Here is a 21,765-nt window from a genome sequence, read left to right as displayed (position 1 = left end):
GAGAGAGAGAGAGAGAGAGACGGCGAGAGAGAGAGAGAGAGGAGGAGAGAAGGAGGGTGAGAGAGAGAGAGAGGGCGAGAGAGAGAGAGAGAGGGCGAGAGAGAGAGGGGAGGAGAGGAGGGTGAGAGAGAGAGAGAGAGAGAGAGAGAAAGAAGGACAGAGAGAGAGAGAGAGGAGGAGAGAAGGAGGGTGAGAGAGAGAGAGGGCGAGAGAGAGAGAGGGGAGGAGAGGAGGGTGAGAGAGAGAGAGAGAGAGAGAGAGAGAGAGAGAGAGAGAGAGAGAGAGAGAGAGAGAGAGAGAGAGAAGGACAGAGAGAGAGAGAGAGACGGCGAGAGAGAGACGGCGAGAGAGAGAGAGAGAAGGACAGAGAGAGAGAGGGGAGGAGAGAAGGAGGGAGAGAGAGAGAGAGAGAGAGAGAGAGAGAGAGAAGGACAGAGAGAGAGAGAGAGAGAGAGAGAGAGAGAGAGAGAGAGAGAGAGAGAGAGAGAGAGAGAAGGACAGAGAGAGAGAGAGAGAGAGAGAGAGAAGGACAGAGAGAGAGAGAGAGAGAGAAGGACAGAGAGAGAGAGAGAGAGAGAGAGAGAGAGAGAGAGAGAGAGAGAAGGAAGGACAGAGAGAGAGAGAGAGAGAAGGACAGAGAGAGAGACAGAGAGAGAGAGAGAGAGAGAGAGAGAGAGAGAGAGAGGACAAAGAGGACAGAGAGAGAAGGACAGAGAGAGAGAGAGAGAGAGAGAGAGAGAGAGAGAGAGAGAAGGACAGAGAGAGAGAGAGAGAGAGAGAGAAGAGGACAGAGAGAGAAGGACAGAGAGAGAGAGAGAGAGAGAGAGAGAGAAGGACAGAGAGAGAGAGAGAGAGAGAGAGAGAGAGAGAGAGAGAGAGAGAGAGAGAGAGAGAGAGAGAGAGAAGAGGACAGAGAGAGAAGGACAGAGAGAGAGAGAGAGAGAGAGAGAGAGAGAGAGAGAGAGAGAGAGAGAGAGAATGACACACACCATGATATACGATATAATGGACCAAAACCTGAGGACTGCTGGATGCTGCTACTGTTTTAGCTGAGCAATGTACTTTTGTCCAAACTGCATGAATAGCAGTCACACCGCGTCAGACGCCACATAAACAAGCCAATCCGAGATCACTGAACTTAAGCATGTGACGATTCAAGCACGCGGTTAATACAATGCCAATCTGTAAAAGCTTCAATCACTTATTAGCTTCACTAGCCTTGAGGCTCCAGGTCAAAACTAGAGAAGCAAAGTTTGCTTTAAAAAAAGCTCAAGCGAGCTGGTGATGACCTCAGCTGCCCTTTTATCTTCAGACACATCTAGTCATCCACTTCCTACTTAGTCTGTAGCTGCACTTCCTCCCTCCCTCTCTCTGATGGCTCTAATTAAAGCTCAGCTCTGAGTTAATGAGTAGTGACCAGCCGGCCGGCGTAAACGGCCCTGGACCGAGCTGTAAAACAGCCTCAATACACTCAGAGTGCCATGCGAGGCTATTATTGAGGTGCGTCCCAGGCTGAACTGGTGGAGGTGTAAGCTGACCTCTCCAGCATGAATGGAGAGGTTGGAGAGGTGCGGAGATTAATGAAAGAGAAGACAGGGGGAGAGAGGAGAAAGAGAAAGAATAAAAAACAAAGAAACTAAAAAAGCTAGAAGCGAGGAACAGAGAGAGGAATACAACTCAAAACAATCTGTCAACCTCTTCAACTCCTCGAGACCACCGGTGGTTCCAAAACACACTTCGTCATATTAACTTTCATATTTCATAAGCTACATTCAAAAGGTGGGTGTCATATGAGAGCTGCAACTGGATCACATAGATGGTGATGTAATTTTAAACCCTTATAATAAAAGAAGCTGAACTCTCAAATCTGACCTATAAACTATAAACAAATAATAATAATAATATGTATTTTAAAATAATACAAAGACCATCTGAGATTTTTGGCTTTCAGCAGTTAATTGTAAGCATATAGAAGTATAGAAGTGTGATTATAAAACATGTTCTGTTAATTTGAGGGAAGGTTTTACAAAAAATAAATACATTTTAAAAATTTCATGCAGTTACTGAATAATTTTCCTTATGATTTGGTCACATAAATTCAGATGGACAAACCAAAATATACCCTAGAGAATAATTAAATTCCTCTAAAGTTTACTTACAATCATATGCAAAAAAATTGAACACCCAAGAATCACATCTTGTTGATTTCCTAAGTAAGTTAACACATCCTCTACTGTGGAGTGAACGATATGAGGGTGAGACAGACAGACAGACAGACAGACAGACTAAAGAGGTGTAACAATACATCATGACGATGCGATGAAAACCTGACAATGCGCATTTTGGAGAATGAACATTCTATTAACTAAGCCAAGGGCAACATGTGGATCCAGAGTCCCATGCGGCACTTCTACTACCCTGTTGTTGCCTTCTAGGTAAAAATGAAATCTTCCTTGGAGTAACATACATAACACTGGAGTTATATGTATAACTGCATATTCACCCTTTACCCTGAAGGTTGGTAAGCAGATTGCTGGTCACATAGCAACGCAGACAACAATCTTGCTTAGTTAGTAGCTAACAAAAAGACAAAGAGAAAGATCTAAGATGAATATTGCTAATTTGGAGACAAATTTTTGCACGTATAATGATATGTTTAATCTGCAACAAGAAACTGTCAAACACTAAAAAGTCACAAACTGAAATCACAAAGCTTCTCGTTCGAATTTTCACGTTTCATCTTAAATGATGCAACAGTTAGCTACATAGTTAGCTACAGTCTCAGGCACCATTTAAGGTGAAATGGGAAAATTTGAACAATAAGCTGGTGAATGACAAGCTTCATAAAAAGTTGAACACAACTATTCTACCTTTGTGGAAAAGTTTCCTGCTGGAGATGTGAGAAAAGCAGCTATTGCTGAGCTAAAGCTTAAAGCAAAGCAAGGTAAGTCTGTGTTTTCATTTGTATTATATTTTTTAGCCTACACTAAGACATCAGCTCATACTGAGACAGATTTACAGCCAAGACTAAATATAAATAAAGTGGAGATGAAATGCTCCCAAAGAGGTTTGATCTTTGTTGAAACTTGACAAAATGGTTCTTCTTAATGTTTGGGTTGCCCCAGAACCAAGCTATCTAGAGCACCAATCAGCACTGACCTCCAGCTCTCCTCCTGGCCTCCAGCTCTACTGTCTTTATTATGCTGTGCAACATGATTACAGTCATCACTGTTCTTTGAGTTTTGATTAAAATATTGTGAGAATATCGAAATGTGGACCCAGCATCATGAATCAAACCAATAGCTGAGTGCATCATTACATCCCTACACAGACAGATAAGAAGCTAGACAGAGAGACGGACAGACTGACTAATAGACAGACAGAGAGGTGAGCGTAGTGGAAGTGAGTGATAGACAGGTTAAAATAACTGCCCCCCCCCTCAGGCTCTTCCCTCTCCTCCACAGTCGGGAATCTCGGCCCTCCAGTCTCTCCAGGCATTCGCAACACACTCCACAAACAGCATGCTCACGTCTATTTCAGACACACACACACACACACACACACACTCTACAGTAAAAATAGCCCCCCTTCCCCCGACAGACAGTAGATAAACCCCCCCCTGTAACCACCCCTGTTAAACACACTGTCTGCCATCAGTAGCATTCTCACACTAACGCTGATCCAGCAGCAGAATTCAGTCTGACCACACGCGGGGCATTAAACGAGTCATGAGGGTCTCAACAGCTTCTGAAAATGAAGCAGAACTATAAAACACACACAGGATAAGCTCCGTTACCTTTTCATTAGTAATGTGCCGTATGCTGGCTCAGGTGTTGAAGCACATTGAGACCCTCAGCACATACAGGGATGCATGAAGGTGTTTTAACCCTTTTTACAGTAGCCATAAATGCCCTTTTCGCCTGTTTGGGGGTCCCTCAGTTGAGCTACGAGGGGTTCTGTTATTCAATAATGTTGACGGAATGCATTTAAATGGAAATGTGTATGATCTACTAAGCCTAAAGTGCCACGGCTGAAAAGAAGAAAAATAAATAAATAAATAACATTGCATACTCTTGCAAAAGTTTTGCATTCCCTTTCAAAATCCATTGTATATGCAAGAAAATACAAAATCATTGTGAGGGAAAGCAAAGTTTTTCATAGAGAATGCAAAGCTATTCAGAGGAAATGGAAAATTAATCCAAAAAAAAAAGCAAAATTATTCCGAGGGAATGCAAAATTATTCCAAGGGAATGGAATATTAATCAGAGATAATGCAGAATGAAAGCAAAATTATTCCAAGGGAACAGAAAATTAATCCAAAAGAATACAAAGTCATTGTGAGGGAATGTAAAGTTATTCCGAGGGAACGAAAAAGCATTGAGGGAAGGTAAAACTATACGACGGAAATGCAAAGTTATTCCGAGGGAATGCAAAATTATTGCAGAACAGTCTCTAGGCTGTCTGAAGAAACAGGTTCAGATGACGGTGCTGAAATTTTTAGCAGCACATACACGATGACCTCATGACATCATGCATGTATTTTTTTTTCATTTGAATTGTTGTAACGCAACAAGATACAGCAGGTACACACACAACCCACACAGCAGCCACAGCTGATACTCACTCTGCTGTCTCTGCTCTCTCTTACTACGCAAACTTCACACAACCACTTAGACTGCTGATACGAGTCGGGTCGCGCCCCCACAGCCAAGACATGTTCAAAGCTATATTTTAATAACCCAGCCATCGCAGCAGGCACGCTAATGCTGCAGTAAAGGTGGAAAACATGCTAAAAATCTTTATGACCCACAATTTCTTTCTGGCATCTGATAAACTGGAACAGACAAGGTGGCCAAACATTAAAAATACTCCAGTGATTTGTATTCATTGTTGCCCCAAGTCCAGTTAAACATACTTGCTCAGAAAGGCGTAGTGTGACATCATTTATCACGCAGCCCTGTCCTACGGCTGACGAATGTAAATGGGGGTGTGGCTTTGTTTCTTGCTATAAGAGAGTATGTTCTCTTTATCTGAAATGGGGTCATTCAGTTTAATGGAGTAATCGTGAAGTCTGAATCCCTCCATCTCCAGATCAAAATCTACACAGGCTCGTAATCGGCCCTTTAAAAGGCCAGTCTAATTATAGCGCAGCTGAACTGAGAGTGCCGCGCTCAGATAAGCACACAACCGTTATACTTAGCATTAGATCACTTCCGTCCCAAGCACTTCCATAAACACACACCTGCTGGCTCTCTCTCTCTCTCTCTCTCTCTCTCTCTCTCTCACACACACACACACACACACACACACCTTACATTTACATTTTACATTTACAGCATTTAGCAGACGCTCTTATCCAGAGCGACTTACAAGAAGTGCTTTGTCTGTCTAGAGAAAGTATCTTTGCTAGTTACCAATAGCTTAGAGAGAAAGACGGTCCTGAGCTCAGATACTGCTAGAGACAAATATGTCACTGCAGACACCAAGAGAAAAAGAAACAGTTGAACGCAGAACTCTGTGCCATTCAATGCAATACAATAACAATAAGATACAATATAATAAACCACAACACACAGTGCAGTCCAATAAAATAAGTGCAGCTTATAACCTTACCTCGGTCTTAATAAAGAGCACTGTGTAGACCTTATGCAGCATTTTGGGAGAAACTCAACAAGTCACTGAGGATCGTCTCCTGTTTACGAAGGACATGGTTAACCACAGAGCGTGCGTGCGTGAGAGCGTGTGTGCCATCAGACGCCTGCAACCCACCCTACAGTCCCCCTCAGAGTCTACAATAACCGCACTCACACTGGAGAACGGCTGCTTTCACCATACACGACCCCAGCGGAGCTAAACAAGCTGAATGAGAGGAGGAACACTGTGTAAACCAATGAAAGAGCACTAGGGGTGCCCAACAGGAAGATATGGGATCGCCATCATGATAAAAAAAAAACGTCACAATCCCCTTTTTATACTAAAAAAGTATAATAAAACTAAAAGTAAACATAAAACTGATCATCAATACTTCTAGAAGACTAGAATAAAGAAAACATTTAGTCTGTGTTACACCCACAGATCCTCCGTAGCAATCGTTGCTATGTGAAATAAGTTTTATAAAATGTTGACCAAAAGTTCTGCTCAAGTTCACGTAGACTCAAAATCACCTACTAAATCATTCGTAGCAGGGAGCTCACGCTTGTTAAGAGCTTTTAGAGCTCCCGGTTTAATACGCTACTCTATGCTCAAGGGTTCTTTAGTAAAGAAAAGGTTCTATACCGAGCCATGAACACTAAAACAACCCTTGGCATCATGAAAGGATTCTTCAGATTGTGCAGTAGACGGTTGTAGACAGACCTTTTTTGAAAAGGGTTCTTCTATTGTTACGATATCAAGCTTGCAACCATAGAAAAACCCTTTTTGGTGCTATATTTACACGTTTCACATGACGTCACACTGAGGATTGAATCAGGGAATGACTGCGGCTTGCTGTGCTTTGTGAATGATTCAGACTCCAGGCTTGGAGCCCCTGCACTGTGTAGTTTAGTGTTTTTCTCTGCTGTTCACACCTCATTCAGCTCAAGAAGGGATTAATCAGCTAATAATATCAGGTATTTTAACCAGGGAAGCCACAGTTATGCAGTGCAGGGGTTTCAGGACTGGAGCTGAACTCTGAACTAACTGAACTAGCAGACTTACAGAATCACGTCTGTCGAAACACGATGTAGTTTTCCGACCCACGACATTCAGTCTGATATTTAACGTCTATGTTTCTCCATTCAAACGTCATTTAAATCTCCAGAAAAGTTATACCAGCTGTTTGCTGCTCCGTTAGGGGATGATAGGTTTATCTCTCGGCTGTTAACGTCAGCTTAAGTTCTCTAAAGGCCAGCATTGTTCACACCTGTGTTGATCAGCTGGTGTCATTTCCCTCCTATGATGACAAAGAGTGTTTTCTCCTCTTTATGCAACACCATGGGATCCTTTACCCACCCTGACGTGAAGAGCCGCCGGGCTTCTGTGTTTTTAAATGCTTTCAGAGACTCTCCAGAGTGGGGAGAGGGGCTGTGTATGAGATGAAAACATATTTTTGTAGCTTTCCACCAGTTTCTGTGGGTCCAGGAGTTCGGGGGGACGGGGGGCTGTATAAGGATCATAGCCTGTTTTATCGACTTTGTGGAGGTACATTTTTTTTTAACTTTTCTTCCAAAGTAAGGAGTAATTTTAGCCATCTTTCAACTCTAGTTACATTTGTGTGGAGCAGCGAAACCAAAACTTCGGTCCCAAATATGGTGGCCACAAAATCGTGCAAAGGGCTCTTTGAGTGTTCATGATTCTATACAGAACCATTTTCTTTACTAAATAACCCTTAAAGAACCATCTTTTAAAGTATGTACCAAGCTCATCTATGCTTTTTTCGCTAATGTAATGCAGGCAGACTGGAAAGGGCAGGACATAATTAGCCAGCAGACTAACATTAGCTGGTTTACACGACCACAGAAAAACTAAACCTGATCTTTGACAACAGTTACACCTTCCACACATACAAAATAAAGCTCATTTCATATGAATAACACCCTCTAAATGTAGGCATTTCAACAAAAGCTGACTTGTAACTGTATTTCACTGGGTTGAACGAGATTGTTAAGCTTGTCCAACCTGGCAACAGTTGCTACGAAGCAAAGTAATTGTGATACAATCTGTGGTGCTTGAAAGTTCGACCCTTTAGAATTTTCTATATTTCTGCATAAATTTAAAAATACTTCTGCCACTCACAGACATGTAATATTGGATTATTTTCCTCAACAAATAAATATCCTGTTTATTTAATTAGGTTCTTTTATTTAATATTAGGACTTGTGTGAAAATCTGATGAAGTTTTTAGTAAAATTTATGCCGAAATATAGAAATTTCTAAAGGGTTCGCACACTTTCAACCACCGCTGTATATAGTCTACCATGAAAATGTCCAAGTCTTATGACGTTGCGTTTTAGCTCTGCCGTCCACCCTTAGTCAAGGCACAGACAGAGCTCTGGTCTGTGGGAGGCTTGCAGGGTCGAATAACAGAGCTCCAGGCACCGCAGTAATGAGATACCGAGCATTCACCTCCATTCTATAAACACTGACACCCTGGGACTAATGATGGATGAGATAAAGCAAGAGAACTGCGAATACGGCTGCAGTGATCAGAGCAACACTGCGATGGTAGCATGCTGAGGGTGAGGGTGGGCACATTAAGCACAGCTATGACCAACACTACTCACTTTCTACAGCCATATGAAATCTATTTACTTTCTCCCGAATTCTGGACAGCACTGATTTTGAACCACACGTGTCCTTACCGGCTGTCCTGTTAGCTGGTCACTTCGTCCGCCGCCACCAGTGGAAGTGTGTGGACACAGCAGGGTTTTCACACTCGGACGAGTTCGAGGTGTGTCCAGTCCATGCCTTCAGAGGCTGCTCCGTCCATTACAATGCCATAGTGAAATGTATAGGGGTCAACACCTATAACACAATCACAAACAGAAACAGAGACGAATGATGGATAAAGAAACATTCTCATCTTTCACTTTCAGGGTGCAAACACTGTCACTGGGGTGGGACCCTCAACGGTGCAACAGCACCTTTATGTAGGGAACATAAACATACGATACTCAGCTGCACTTCTATTCGTCAAGTTAAAGTAACTCCACACACCCCACCTTCACTCCAGGCTTTACATTTTACTTTTTAAACTGCGAAGCCATAAAAAGGGACAGAAAAGGCTCCATTCTCAGGGAAAACTGCCCATAAACTACTTTTAACAACTACAATCCGTGGTGCTTGAAAGTTCGACCCTTTAGAATTTTCTATATTTCTGCATAAATTTAAAAATACTTCTGCCACTCACAGACATGAAATAATGGATTATTTTCCTCAACAAATAAATGTCCTGTTTATTTAATTAGGTTCTTTTATCTAATATTAGGACTTGTGTGAAAATCTGATGAAGTTTTTAGTCAAATTTATGCAGAAATATAGAAATTTCCAACGTTACAGCAACACCTATAACACAATCACGAACAGAAACGCAGACGATAAAGAAACACTCATCTTTCACTTTCATTCTCAGGGAAAACTGCCCATAAACTTTTAAAACTTACTTAATTTGACATTGGTAAAGCAGGTAAAACAGTTACTGATTTCAAATTATGTAAAAAAAAATGTAAACAAATAAATGCAGATGTAAGGTTTTGTGGTGACATACGTTTTTAATAGAATAGAACAGAATAGACTTCAGAACTTTTAGCCAACTGTGTTTTGCACACAGGAATTAGTCTATATTTAACCCATCAGTGCTGTGAAACACACAAGCACACACACTAGTGAACACACACACTAGGCCCACGACTGTCCTGCTCATTTCCATGCTCAGTAGTTTATTAGAAAGGTTCTACTCTCTCAGAAATAAAAGGTACTAAGCTGTCACTATTGTCAGTGGAGTGGGACCCTCAAGGGCACATCTCAGTACCTTCAGTCAGGGAACACAACTCTACCATAAGCCATTGAATGATATTTTCTAGGCCTTTTATTTTATTGTTCTGTTTTATTATTATTATTATGAAAAGGTACAAATACGTACTTTTCACCTGGAAAGACTTATTTAAGGTTCACGATTGGACCTTAAAACCACTGCTGTACCTTTAAGAGAATGTTTACATTGTTTCTACCTTAATGAACAAACAACATACTTACACAGAACCTTTATTTCTAACAGTGTACAGAACAACTGCCCACTGGCTTCTATTATAATTGAGTTTTGAATGAACATCTTTTCTGTTTTACAGCAAAACATGCTGAAATGATCACCTATGGAAACTGACTGTATGATACAGAAACAGGATGCATATGACAGATTAAACAACACTGAAGTATTCCTTTGAGCCTGCACTACACACTTAAAAAAGATAGTTCTTCAAGGGTTCTTCTTTACTAAAGAACCCTTGAAGAACAATCATTTTAAGTGTGTATGCTTACCTAGCACTCGCTAACGGTAATGCTAAGCGATGTTGCTTTAGCTGTTTTTCTGTCGTCTTATTAAACCTCCTCCATCTCCCAGTCAAGAACAATGAGGCCTTTAGTGAAGCTTTGCTGTAACACGCTCCTCATACTCGACACGTGTAACAGTATTTAAACGCAACAATGCAGAACTGCTGATATACTGCTGGTCAGCATGAATACACCCACAGTCATGGACACAAAGCCTGCTGTTTGAATTCTTCTACATCAACTGAACAGACAGATAAATGATATAACCAGTGCTGCTGACGCGCCTCATGTATTACTAATTCAACAAATCGTCCCCTTGGAATTATGAGGTTCTGTCTACATTCGGAGCAGTTCTGAGATACTGGGATGTTTCGGACAGGGTGTGATGGAATGGGGGGGATGGGGTGGTACTGGATTTGTCATTTGTGAAATATTTAATATGGGATGGGGTGGGGCGGGATTGGATGGGGTGGGGTGGTACTGGATTTGTCTTTTTTATTTTGTGACATCTTTAATATGGGGTGGGATGGGATGGGGTGGGATGAGATGGGATGGGGTGGGATGAGATGGGATGGGATGGGATGAGGTGGGATGAGGTGGGATGAGGTGGGATGAGGTGGGATGGGATGGGGTGGGGTGGGGTTTGTGAAATCTATAATAAAATGAACTTGATTTTTAGTAAATGACTTAAAAAATGTAAATGTGTGGTTTTGGAACAGTTCAAATGCAGACAGAACCCTCTAATCCTGAGAACTCACTTTCTGTTTGGAATTATATGGTTCTATCTGGCAAAACATGGATTTTCAAGGAATACAAACAGACACTCTGTTTACAAGTGAACTACATGTGTCCAAATGTTGATTTAATGCTTTCTGTGACATTTTTATGACATTTATTTATATTAATTTTTTTATCACAATTATTTAGAACAAATCATTCTTTTCTTATTCAAAAAAGCTTTGCATAAAAAGCATAACATCAAGTGTATAAATGTATAATAAATGTAGCAGGTCAGTCTAAATGCAGTGTGAGGTTTTGTGGTACATCAGAAATTTTGACTCTAATGTACCAAAATGTCTAATGTGGGGAGAAAAAAGAAAAAGAAAAGATGGATGGAGGAATTAAATGAGTGTTTATGGTGTAATTATGACCCCATTAATTCATATATATAATACTTTATTACCTTTAATGCTTAATAAGAAAAATACACTAAGACTTTTTAAAGAACAACAAGAAGACATTCAGACAGATAGAACCTTATAGAAGTATGTTAGAGCTTAACCTTGGAGATGGAACCTTTTTTGGTTTCTAGATAAAGAGATAGTTGTTCAAGATTGTTGTTCTTTAGTAAAGATAATGGTTCTTTATAGAACCCATGCTTTGCATGCTTAAATGGCTGTTTGCATGGTGAAATGGTTCTTCAGATTGACCGAGCATGTGTGTGGTTCTAAATAGAATCTTTCTGAAAAGGGTTCTATATAGCAACAAAATGGGTTCTGCTATTGTTGGATATCAAGCTCTTAACAATACAAGAACCCTTTCTGGTTCACATTCATAACACATTCTCCATCAATCTGAAGAACCATTTCACCATGCAAAGAACCACTAAAGCAAATGGTTCTTTGAAAGTTCTATTTTTTGTAGGGTCCAACCTTCATTTACTCGATTTCCAGTCAAAAAAACTCTGTGAAAAGAAGGCTATTCAAGGGTTCTTTAGTAAAGATAATGGTTCTTTATAGAACCCACGCTCTGCATGCTTAAATGGTTGTTTACATTGACAGAGTATGTGTAGTGCATGGTTCTAAATAGAATCTTTTTGAAAAGGGTTCTATATAGCGACGAAGGGGTTCTGCTATTGTTAGGATGTCAAGCTCTTAACAATAGAAGAACCCTTTCTGGTTCACGTTCTCCATCAGTCTGAAGAACGATTTCACCAGAAACAAATGGTTCTTTGAAAGTTTTTTTTTGTTTTTCTTTTATTATTTTAGCCATGTTTTGTATGACTTGCACGTTGATTTGTAGTTCTACAGTTACAGACTGTAGTCCATCTGTTTCTCTGATACTCTGTTACCCTGTTCTTCAGTGATCAGGACCCCCATGGACCCTCACAGAGCAGGTACTGTTTGGTTGATGAATCATTCTCAGGACTGACATGGTGGTGGTGTGTTAGTGTGTGTTGTGCTGGTCTGAGTGGATCAGCCAGCAGTGCTGCTGGAGTTTTTAAACACTGTGTCCACTCACTGTCCACTCTATTAGACACTCCTACCTTGTTCGTCCACCTTGTAGATGTAAAGTCAGAGACGACGGCTCATTTGCTGCTGTTTGTGTTGGTCATCCTCTAGTCCTTCATCAGTGGTCACAGGACGCTGCCCACAGGACGCTGTTGGCTGTATATTTTTGCTGGACTATTCTCAGTCCAGCAGTGACACTGAGGGGTTTAAAAACTCCAGCAGCACTGCTGTGTCTGATCTACTCAGACCAGCGCAACACACACTAACACACCACCACACCACGTCAGTGTTACTGCAGTGCTGAGAATGATCCACCACCCAAATAGTACCTGCTCTGTGAGGGTCCCTGGGGGTCCTGACCACTGAAGAACAGGGTAAAAGGGGCTAACAATGTATCAGAGAAACAGATGGACTACAGTGCATCTATACGGTAAGTGGAGCTGATAAAATGGACAATGAGGCAATGTTATGCCTGATCAGTGTATTTTGCAGTGTATAGTATGTCCACTGCACCCCAGTAAGAATAGTCGCTATCGTGATAGCAGCTAATGGGGATACTAAGAATAAACAAATAAACAAATACAGAATCACGGCCTTTACTAAAGAATGCTTGAAGAACCGTTTGTTTATGACTGTACAAGTCATTCATTTTTCAGTATCAGGAAGAAAAACATTTAACAGAAGCCTCACCTACTAAATGTAACGCCACATTTTTTTCAGTATTGACTGTGTCCACTCTTTCCCTTTATTACAGCTTCTGTTCTCTTCAGGAGATTCACTTTCAGCTCCTCAGAGAATCTGCAGACACGCCTACAAAGTTCAGTCTTAGAAGCTGGTTGATGATTTTCTGAGGTAATCAAACCCATTCAGTGGTGTTGAGGTCTAGAATCTGGGGTGGTCAGTCCATTGTTCAGCTTCTTTGTTTGATGTGTCCGTCTCCTTTTCTCAGTGAGGTTCTTCTTGATCAGCTACACATCCTTTCAGACCCACAGCACTGAGTGGTCTTCTCACAGCGGAAGGATGGACAGAAACACCTGTGGATGTTTTCAGATCTGAAGCAGCTTGATTTCCTCCTCTCTCTCAGAGAGGAAAGCTTTAAGCTCTGTTTATCCAATGGGGACAGTTTTGGTGTCTACCAGGTCTTCCAGGTGGTTGTTAGGAGACTCATTTTCTCTGTAACTTTTGATTATTTTTCAGCTCCATTTTTGGAAACTCCTGTTTTCTTCCTACTTATTTTATTCCTTCCTTATGCAAGTGGATCTCTCATATCTAATCTCAGAAATATTTCCAGAAAAATTAACAACTTAATGGCTTTTTTGACTGGAAATGAAGGTTGCTCCGACTTTTGCACAGTACTGTAGTACCTAAACAAAGCTAATAATCATCTTTCATCATCTGCCTTGTCTAAATCGTCTTTCTTATGGAAAAGGGAACAGCACTGGGATTTACTGCAATGAATATGACTTTTAAAAATAATTATAGCCTTGTCAGCAATTTCACTGCTTGTCATGACTGCAGCTGAATCTACAGCCAGCCTCTGACAGCATCAGTGATGTCATGTATGACGCAGTGAGTGGACGATAATGAGGCTGGGACAGACAGTGGGCGGGGCCTGCGAGTGAGTGGACAGAGGGTGGGGCCTGTGATTGGTCACTGGCCATCAGGAGGTTTCGGAATGTGTCCTGGCGTCAGCTCGAATCTCTCCGCCACCGTACACCCACCTAGAGAGTGAGAAAACAGCCAGGACAGAAACACCGCCCTATTCTAGCAGACGCAGACAAAGAGCACTTTTGTCACAAATAAGCACAGCGTTTCCTGTAAGTCTCGGGGTAATGGCTCTGCTGTGGGAGTCGATGACACATGACTGACTTCCAGGCCAAACACAAGCATTTTGTAATTAGCTGAAGGGTTGGGCCGTGTTTGGAGATCTGCAGCAGGAAACTAGAACTAATGTCATATCGTTGTTGATCTGTGACCGTAAGAGCTAAAGAGACAGCTCCAAACACAGAACGACAGACAGACTGAGGACTCACAAGCATGCAAGTGTTCTATATCAGCAGGCTTACAGTCGAATGACATGCTGTGTTCATTTTCTAAGTGAAAATAAACATCTACTACAGAGAACTCACGTCTGCACATGTTAATACACGATTAATGTTTATTTGCTTGATTTACATTATCTGCGATCTTAGACTCTGAGCTCTGTTTTATCCCGCACGTAAACGCAGTCACTAAAGTAGCTTTTTATCATTTGAGAAATGTTGCTAAAGTTTAGACTTTTCTATCTCAGGGCGATGCAGAGGAACTTGTTCGTGCATTTGTTGATCACTGTAGTGATCTTCTTACTGGACTTACTAAGAACCCAATACATCCTTTACAACTCGTACAAAATGCATCAGAATCGTAACAAAAACTAAACAGAAAGATCTTTAAAAGCTTTAAAAGAGCTGCACTGGCTGCCTGCATCGTTCAGGATAGATAGATAGATAGATAGATAGATAGATAGATAGATAGATAGATAGATAGATAGATAGATAGATAGACAGACAGACAGACAGACAGACAGACAGACAGACAGACAGACAGACGACGATAGACAGATAGATAGATAGATAGATAGACAACGATAGACAGATAGATAGATGACGAAAGACTGACAGACAGACAGACAGACAGACAGATGACGATAGATACTAATACACTGAAGTGGGTTCTGACTTATTTTCACTTTCAAAAATAACAAAAAAAAAAAAAAAACATCTTTTGATTTGACCAGGGGCACCCAAACTTTTGCACACGACTGTATCTCACAGTGAAGTGTGCCAGGCTTACTCACTGTACCATTACGTAAGGAAGCAATTTGAAAAAAGCATCGGAAATGTTTCCGACTGATGTTTCCAGACATGGGTGGTGACAATCTTCTTCTTCTTCTTTCGGCTGCTCCCTTTAGGGGTCGCCACAGCGGATCATCTGCCTCCATCTTACCCTATCTACTGCCTCCTCTACTTTTACACCAACCATCTCCATGTCCACCTTCACTACATCCATAAACCTTCTCTGAGGTCTACCTCTTCTCTTTCTACCCGGCAGCTCCATCTCCAACATTCTTTGCCCAATATATCCACTATTTCTCCTCAACACATGTCCAAACCATCTCAACCTGGCCTCTCTGGCTTTATCTCCAAACTGCTCCACCTTCACTGTCCCTCTGATCTGCTCATTTCTAATCTTGTCCATCCTCGTCACTCCCAATGAAAATCTCAGCATCTTCATCTCCGCCACCTCCAGCTCAGACTCCTGTCTTTTAGACAGAGCCACAGTCTCCAAACCAGACATCATAGCAGGACACACTACTGTCTTGTAAACCTTCCCTTTCACTCTTGCTGCTATCCTTCTGTCACACATCAGCCCTGACACCCATCTCCACCCACTCCATCCTGCCTGCACCCTCTTCTTCACCTCTTTTTTGCACTGTCCATTGCTCTGGATGGGTGACCCAAGATATTTGAAGTCATCCACCTTTATGACCTCTACTCCTTGCATCTTCTAACGGCCAAAAAACTACCACTCAAAGGTTTGGATTTATATTACATTGATATGAATTTGTATTCAATAGCAACTTGTAAAATACGGATTTAAATATTGTAAGCTGGAAAAAGTTGTTTTAACATTGTGCTCAATAATTTACACTTTTTTGAGAATAAAAAGAAACTATGAAATAATAAAATGTAGTGTAATCTATTTAGTATCATTCAATCTATTTAGAATCTATTTAGATAAACAATTCATTTTGGTTAATAACATAATTATGCCTTCATTCTTTATACTATAGAGCAGGGGTGTCAAATATCCAGCCTGCCAGATAAATTATGAATTCAGAATCCATGTTCTAAATGAAAATCATCTTGTGGTGGGCTTCCGGTTAGGGCGGCAAACTTAATGTAGAAGCTCTCATAACCTGCTCCTATTTAGAGCCGAAAACACGATCCTAAATCATTATTAGTGCCACAAACACACGTTTCCCTCTGATGGAAACGGGGGGAAAACAAAGAAGAAACACAGTAAAAGACGACGTCAGTAGCGGTAATGTTGCCGAGCAAGAGAAATCTAACACGAACGCCGGCGCAGCCAGCTTGGAGAAAATACTCAACAAGCTAAGATTCCCTAGAGTTCCACCAGGATAACAGTCTGCAATTACATAAAAACATAAAAGACGAACTGAACAAATCCAACAAAAGAATCGAGGAGGCCGAACAAAGAATTGAAGCGGCAGAAACCAGAATTCAGAATGCAGAGGAGGTGGTTGAAGAGTTGCTAAGGCTACAAGAACACCTCATGGCTAGGTTGAACGACCAAGAAGGTCGGACCAGACGGGAAAATATCAGAATATACGGGGTTCCTGAGGGGTCGGAAGAGAGCTTCCCTGATGTGACGGACTTTCTAGAACATCTTCTAAAGTCGACCCTGGATCTGGATCCCTCGCTTGAGCTACACATTGAAAGAACCCATAGAGCACTGGCACCTAAGCCACCTGAATCTGCTAAACCGAGATCCATTGTAGCAAGATTTCTGAGCTACAAAACAAGAGGCCGTAATCAAACAGGCATGGGCGAGAAAGCGCGTCGACTGGCAAGGCAACCGAATTCTTTTTGACCACGACTACTCGCCTGACGTCCTCCAGCGACGCAGGGCACTTCAAGAGGCTAGAAAGGTGCTGAAGGAAAATGATGTGAAGTTTCAAACGAGGTTTCCTGCTAAGCTACGAGTGTTCTACAGCGACGGCACAAGGGTCTACAGTTCGGCTGAGGAAGCGGAGAGAGACATGGCAGAAAGAGGTTTCTCCATAACTGCCGCTCAATCCCCTGCCACCCTGATGGAAAGGATTCAACGTCTGTCCTGGCGAAAAACTGGCAACAACAGCTGCGGAGCTACGATCTGCGAACTATAAAGAAAGGCTGCAAACATTCAGACGTTCACCGCGCGGGGAAGAATGAAACGAGCTGAAGTGAAGTAGGCTAACGTGATGACTGTCTTAATCATGACTGTAACTAGTAAATGATAATCAAAAAAAAAGAATTAGTTCAATTTTCATATTGTTTACATGGTTGACTGGAAGGGCTGTTGCCCTATGACAGAAAAAGTGTTACAGTCTAAACTTGATACAGTTCCTGGAATGTTCAAAAGATGTAGGAGCACTATAGTGCTATATCTTTATCGAACCTCTAAGTCAATGGATTCGACAGAACAAAGACATTAAAGGGATTAACATTAGAGGGAATTTGCAGACGATCTCCTTTTGTACTTATCGGACCCGACTGCCTCTTTCCCTGAGTTAATGAGATCGCTTAAATTTTTTGGATCTTTTTCAGGTTTCAAATTGAACATGCATAAAACACAAGTTATTTCTTATAATTATAATCCACCACAAATGATTAGAACAGAATATAATCTAGATTGGCAAGCAAAATCTATAAGATACCTAGGAATTAGTTTACCTAAAGATATTGAAGACCTACTGTTGATCCAATAAATATTAAAATCAAGGCAGATATAAGAAGATGGAATTTGATCTCCTCCCTGGACGTGGGCTCTAGAATAGAATCAATTAAACAAAACATACTACCACGGCTCCTCTACCCGTTTCTGTCCGTACCAGTGGAACTGCCTACAAAACAATTTATGGAATGGGATAAACTTCTCAAGATACATATGGAGAGGCAGAAAACCAAGGATAAAATTTAAAACACTCCAGCTGAAAAAAGGAAAAAGGTGGAATGGCATTACCGTGCCTACGGAAATATTTTTATGCAGCTCAGATAAGACCTTTGATATGCTTGTGTGACCCACAGTATAAGGCAAGATGGAAGGATATAGAGAATACGCTGTCAGGTGATGTCCCAATCCAAGCAATGGTGGCAGATAAAAGATTACTAACTAAATATGTAATTGAAAATCCATGGGTGAAATTACCATTGAAAATTTGGAATATTATTATTAAGGAATACAATTTACAGGATATGGGGAAAGTACTAAGATGGTGCTCTTGAACTTGATCTGGATTTTACTCCTAATATGTTAGATAATCGTTTCAAAATGTGGACTAGTAAAGGTCTCTCTGCTTACTGTACTATGCTGGATAAGGGGAATTTCCAGAGTTTTCAAGCCTTAAAAGACCAATATGGCCTAGAAACAACAGACTTCTTTAGATATCTTCAAGTGAGACAAGACTTTCACCAGAAAATGAAATCAGCAACAATTATTGTTGGTAGGAACCTCATAATAATAGTATTATTAAAATATTTACATCAGCATATAATTCACAGACACTCAAGAAGATTATCTCAAAGCTGTATAAAGGATATATAGATTTAGACACTGACTCTACATTATATATTAAAGAAAAATGGGAAAATGAGTGTGGCAACCATATTTCCGAGGAGGACTGGGAGAGTATTTGCGCACCACAATGGAAATCCACTTATTCTGCAACTTGGAGGGAATTCTGTTGGAGAAACGTAATCCGTTTTTTTTTTAAACCCCAAGGCAGAAGAGCCACTTCACAGGCAGGTCTATTTGTTGGAGGCATTGTGGTTCGCAAAAGGTTAATCACTACCACATCTTTTGGGAAGGCCCTGTTATTGAAAAATACTGGAGAGATATTCACAGCGCATTACAGGCAATTTTGGAAATCCCCCTTGACTTCAGATTTGATGTTTTATATTTTGGTAACACCCCCATGGATACATGGGGCGCTTCAAGGGAATATCTATTTAGAGAACTTCTGGCAACAAGTAAAAAGGCATTAACTAGAAAGTGGTATCAAACAAATCCACCAAAAAAGATTGGATTAATGTTGTGAAAGATGTTTTTATAATGGAAAAAATAACTTTTCATCTAAAAATCCAAAAGGATAGATTTAACATATACCGGGAAAAATGGGTAAAATATGTTAATTCTACTCACCCTAACGTTTTTGTTTTATAAGGCATTCACTGAAATCTCCCTCAAACTTTGTACATAGTTTTGTGTATGTATATATGTCTATTTGTGTGTATACGTATATGCATATAATACTGGACATTTAATTTTAGATTTTCACGGAGTAATGATATATAGATATGTGAATATTACTCACTGATTTGAAGGTTTTGTAAAGAAGCTAATTATATTTGTCTTTTTCAATAAACATTTTAATAAAAAAAAAAGAAAAGAAGTCCACACATCATCTGTAGGGAATTTTAATGGCATTTCAAATTTCAGTGCATAGTATCTAATGATTTGCTGAGTTTGCAAATGTAGCACTGACAACATTGTATGTTTTAGTTTTTCTCCAATGTTTCAAGAAATCTTAATTCAGCAAATACACAGTAATTATACATTAAAATGTGCCAAAGTGCGTTTCCCATAGAGGATGTGTTGACTTATTTTCACTTTGAAAATCAACAAAACATGCCATTTGACCAGGGCACCCAAACCTTTGACTATGATTTACATCATTTTCTTACTAGTTTACCTTGTTGCTTAACATAAATATTTACATATTTTTGTGGAAAAAAAACAGAAAATCATCTTGTGGACTGTAATTGATTGTTTGCAAAATTCAAACAATCACCGATTTGCATCTTTCTCTAAGCACTACTTCTTGAAAAAAAAACTCTGGAAAACGTCCAAAACAAGCCAGCAGTAAGAACAGCAGGGGCAGTAAATTAGTCCTAATTATTAACAGTTATCTAAGAGCTAGGGGGCAGTCCAGGGCCAGAGGTTAGGGAACCAGCCCTGGGAACCGGAAGTTTTTGGGTTCAAGCCAACAGTACTTGACTGAAGTGCCCTTGAGCAAGACACCTAAACCCCAACTGCTCCCCGGGCGCTGCGGATAGAGCTGCCCAATGCTCTGGGCAAGTGTGCTTACTGCCCCCTTAGTTTGTGTCTTCACTAGTGTGTATGTTGTATGTATGTATTAATAGCTTTGATCAGTTTGTGTTTGCCTCTCAGAAAGATGAAATATTTATAAATACTATAAATACTGTATATAAATATTGGAGTTGATGTATTACTAGCCTCCTAAACTGATTATTATATACAGCCATGCAAGCTGATTGGTTGAAAAGCGTTTTTTCACAAGCACTGTATCACTCTGCTGAGACGACGTTGCTAAGCAACAACTTTGACAGCTGTAGGAGTCGCTCAAGCCATTTGAACACTTACTTCTTACTTTGCCACAAACAGGAAATGGACACTTAAGATCACATTTGACCGACAGCTGATTTGGTCAGACTCTGAAGATGAGATGACAGTAAATTCCCAAACTGCCGTCACCGCTGAGCAGCTTTTCAGTCAGCAGCTGAGACAGAAGAACAGCTAAACAACCTGGTATCAGCCAGAAATGAACCCAACACCATTCACTAAACTAAACGGGCTGTAAGAAGCTTTACAGACCGGCAGGAACAAAACAACATTAATACTGATCTGACAATAAAAAAATAAAAAAAAGGACAAAACTGAGCTGAACCTGATATTACGACTCTGAAGATCGAACTACATGTTTGGCGAATGCTATTGGGTTCATTTCTGGCTGATTCCAGCTTGTTTAGCTGTTTTTCTGTCAAAGCTGCCGACTGAGAAGCTGCTCAGTGGTGATTACGGTTTGGGAATTTGGTGTAAGGCCACGTGCACAGTGCAATTTATTACTGTCTTGCTTTACTTATTTATTTGTTGTATAAACGCAATAGAAAACTTGAGGTTGTGTGTTATCGTGAATAATATCATGCCCTCTCATGTTCCATTGCTTAACTGACACCCCTGTTAAAGAGATTTATCAGTCTATAGTTCTGTCCATCATTCTGGACACACTAAACACTGGTTTTCTTCTTTTTTCCAGCTCCTCAGTTTCCTATTTTATAATTGAATCCTATTTTATAATTTATATATATATATATATATATATATATATATATATATATATATATATATATATATCATTTTACATACATACACACACATACACATATATATGTATATGTTTCCGTGTTCGCATAATGAAAATGTTACTGAGTTTAGAAAAAACGTTAAAATTAAGAAACTTTTTAATAAACTTTTAAATGAAACTTTTTTCCAAAAGAGTTTCAAAAGAGGGGTAACATCTAGTTTTTAAGTATTTCATATCGGTCGGGTGCTAATCAAACTATTTAACGAGATTTTTCACAACTGCTGTCTTCCAAACTGCATTACTCCCACTTGGCAATTAAGGATGTGCCTGACTAACTAATTATGAATCACTACAACCCTTAAGCCCAGAGCTGAATAAGGTGTTTGAACAGTGGGAGTTGGCTAATAAAGTGCTAATATACCTGGCCAGTGGACAATGTGTGTGGCTGGAATCCAGTCCACAGCCGTTGAGTAAACATGCAGTCATACAGCGGTGATGTCTTGCTGTATTACAGAGACCAGGGCTTAAATCACAGATGTGGGCCGCATGGTGAAGCTGAGGGAAGAATAAGCAGCTTTAAAG

The 21,765-nt window shown here is 40.5% G+C and overlaps 1 protein-coding gene across 1 annotated transcript in view; it reads right to left on the bottom strand.

The window, feature by feature from the left end:
• The window catches only part of tnk2b (tyrosine kinase, non-receptor, 2b), a 141,837-nt gene that overhangs the window by 99,543 nt on the left and 20,529 nt on the right, over positions 1-21,765 (bottom strand). Inside the window, exon 2 of the mRNA XM_037530827.1 lies at positions 8,340-8,502. The gene's annotated coding sequence lies outside the window, so the exon portion shown is untranslated. The remainder of the gene's footprint in view (positions 1-8,339; positions 8,503-21,765) is intronic.

The sequence above is a fragment of the Pygocentrus nattereri genome, chromosome 19 (genome assembly GCF_015220715.1).
Source record: "Pygocentrus nattereri isolate fPygNat1 chromosome 19, fPygNat1.pri, whole genome shotgun sequence".
In the NCBI taxonomy this organism is placed as follows: Eukaryota; Metazoa; Chordata; class Actinopteri; order Characiformes; family Serrasalmidae; genus Pygocentrus; species Pygocentrus nattereri.
Note: the sequence above shows the minus strand (reverse complement) of the source record. Positions and strands in the feature narration are given on the sequence as shown.